The following is a 3,145-nucleotide window of genomic DNA, read 5'->3' as shown; positions in this document are numbered from 1 at the left end:
CTCAAGCTGACATCTCTGCTCTTCAATACTTTAAAAAGTTCCTGTGCAGCAGATTTGCCCAATGCAATATATTGTCTGATCTCTTGACTGCTGTTTCCATGAGTGTATATTTTTTTCCCTTTTAGGGTGGGTTCTTTTTCTTAATCTTTTACAATAGTGGTCCTATGCAGAATTTCTCATTTTGTGGCTGACTAATTTCACTCATACTTCGGATATATTGTAAGGAGGGATTAGTCACTGGAGAAGGATATCATGTTTGGTATGATGGAGGGTCAGAGAAAAAGAGGAAGACCCTTCCAGCAAGATGGATGGGCTAAGAGGCAGCATCAATAGGCCCAAGTGTGGCAATGATAGTGAGGTTGACCCAGGATTGGGCAGTGTTTCATTCTGCTGTGCATAAGTCACTATGAGTCTGTACCTACTCAATGGCACCTAACAACAACAACAGTTTCACTCAGTATAATGTCCTCAAGTTTCATCCATGTTATGCTATGCAATGGCTTGCAGTTCCTTGTTGTTCTTCAAGGTAGCAAGGTATTCCATTGTGTGCATGTATGGGTCACCTCTCTTTGGAAAGGGCCTAAATGCAGATCTTTTCCAATCAGTCGGACAGATAATTGTCTTCCAAATTTCTTGGCATACATGAGTGAGTGCTTCCTGTGCCACCTCACTTTCTTGAAAGATTTCAATTTTGATTCCATCAATTTCTGGTGCCTTGTTCTTTGCCAATTCCTTAAATGCACCTTGGACTCCCTCCTTCAGTATATTCTACCTCTTGAAATGGTTGAACATCAACCATTTCCTTTTGGTACAGTGACTTTGTAATCCTTCCATTTTCTTTTGATACTTTCGGTGTCATTCAGCAGTTTGCCCAGAGAATCAATCAATAACGAAAGTCAAGGCTTGAATTTTTTCTTCAGTTCCCCCAGCTTGAGAAATGCTGACTGTATTCTTCCTTTTTGGTTTTCTGACTCCAGATCTTTGTACATTTTGTTGTAATATTTGACTTTATCTTCTCTAGCTCATATTTGAAATTTTCTGTTCAGCTCTTGGACCTCCTCATTTTTTTCCATTTTCTTTAGCATCTCTACACTGGAGAGCAAGTTTCAGTGTCTCTTCTGACATCCATTTTGATCTGTTCCTTCTTTCTTGTCTTCTTAATGACTATTTGCTTTCTTCGTGTATGATGTTCTTGATGTCATTCCACAACTCCTCTGGTCTTCAGTCTTTAGTGTTTAATGTATCAAATCTATTCTTCAGATGATCTCTAAATTCAGGTAGTATATATTCAAAGTCATATTTTGGCTCTCGTGGACTTGTTTTCATTTTCTTCAGCTTCAGTTTGAATTTTCACATGAGCAATTGATGTTCTACAATGCTGGCTGTGATAGGATAATATCCATGCGCCTACAGGGAAGCCCAGTTAATACCACAATTATTCAAATTTATACACCAACCACTAAAGACAGTGAGGATGAAATAGAAGAATTCTACCAACTTATTCAATCTGAAACTGATCAAACATGTAATCAAGATGTATTGATCATTAGTAGTGATGGAATGCTAAGGTTCAGCACAAAGAGGAAGGATCAGTAGTTGGAAAATATGGCCTTGGTGATAGAAATGATGCTGGAGATTGCATGATATAATTCTGAAAAATCAATGACTTGTTCATTTCATATACCTTCGTTAGACAGCATAAGAGGTGACTATACACATGGACCTCACCAGATAGTGTACATAGAAATCAAATTGACTACATCTGTGGAAAGAGACAATGGAAACACTCCATATCACCAGTGAAAACAAGCCAGGGGCATACTATGGATCAGACTAGGACTCCTTAGGAACCTTTAAATAGCTCTATTAATAGATTTCTTTCCTCTTAACAACAGATGTTTTTTACAAATATTTTGTGATTAATGTGATCTGGAATCCACAAGAAATAGGCTTGGGAAAATACACAGTCTTTGTCTAATCTTAGACTTTGTGTGCTTTAATATACAACCTATGGAAGAACCACAATGCAATGGAAAAGATATACTTTTAGAGGCACTGCTGATATCATAAGAGGTAGACTTCCATATTCCATTCTTCCAACATAGCAGCTTAAGCTATTGCCAGAATTAGAAACCTAGGTACAAATTTCTTAGAGAAATTTCAAGCAATTTGATTACTTAGAACATCCATCACATAATGATTTCCCAGATGAAGGAAGAAAAATGATCTTATATAAAAGTATCACAATGCATGAAAGTAATGGAGTGACTATGTATATAGAAAACAAAATTAGTTATTTTAAATTTTTTTCTAAGATTGCGATTATAATAATTGAAATTAATAAATATATAATATTATCAAGCAAAACAACAAAAAACAATATAAGAAAATGTACTTCCATGGGAAAAAATAATTTTTAAGATACAGATGTTTGACATATGGGTGAAATCATAGAATAGATATAACAAAGTAGAGAATTAATAAACTAGAAGACAATTCCTAGAAATTTATCTGGAACACCAGAGATAGGAAATAGGAAATATAATGTTAAATAACATGAGAAAAAGTAGATGTAATGTTTGATAAGAAAGAAAAAATAAAGAACAAGAAAGAAAGGACATTTAAAAATAATTACCAAACAAATTCAATGACTAAAGAAAAATTTAGGCACAGTAATCCAAGAAGAAAAATACACGCAGAATTGGACAAAATAGCTTATATTAGTCCCAGAGAGTTCATGTTCTTTGTTGTATCTGTTCTCCAAGGTACTTTCTATTAGGTAATATAAGGAGCCCTGGTTGTACTGTAGGATAAGCATTAGTCTATGAACCACAAGGGCAGTTCAAACTCACCAAATGCTCCTTATAAAATGTTACTATTAGTTGGAACCAACTCGATGGCACTTAAAAACACCAACATAATGAATTAAAATGTACAAGACAATGGAAATTTATGACATTATTGTCGGGGTTTTCCCTCGACATAGTTGTCACGAGTGTTTGGTTCACGAGGAGGGGTGATAGAGATAGCGAAAGAATACACAGACAAACAGAAGAAGGGAGACAATGAGGCACCCCAAAGCTAGGGTGGATACATCACTGGTGGGCAGGCTTGGGACTACAGGCATCATGGCCTCTGCAGGCAG

Source organism: Chrysochloris asiatica, unplaced genomic scaffold, assembly GCF_000296735.1.
Source record: "Chrysochloris asiatica unplaced genomic scaffold, ChrAsi1.0 scaffold00217, whole genome shotgun sequence".
NCBI classification, from domain to species: Eukaryota; Metazoa; Chordata; class Mammalia; order Afrosoricida; family Chrysochloridae; genus Chrysochloris; species Chrysochloris asiatica.
The sequence above is the reverse complement of the archived record's forward strand: the minus strand, read 5'-3'. Positions refer to the sequence as shown.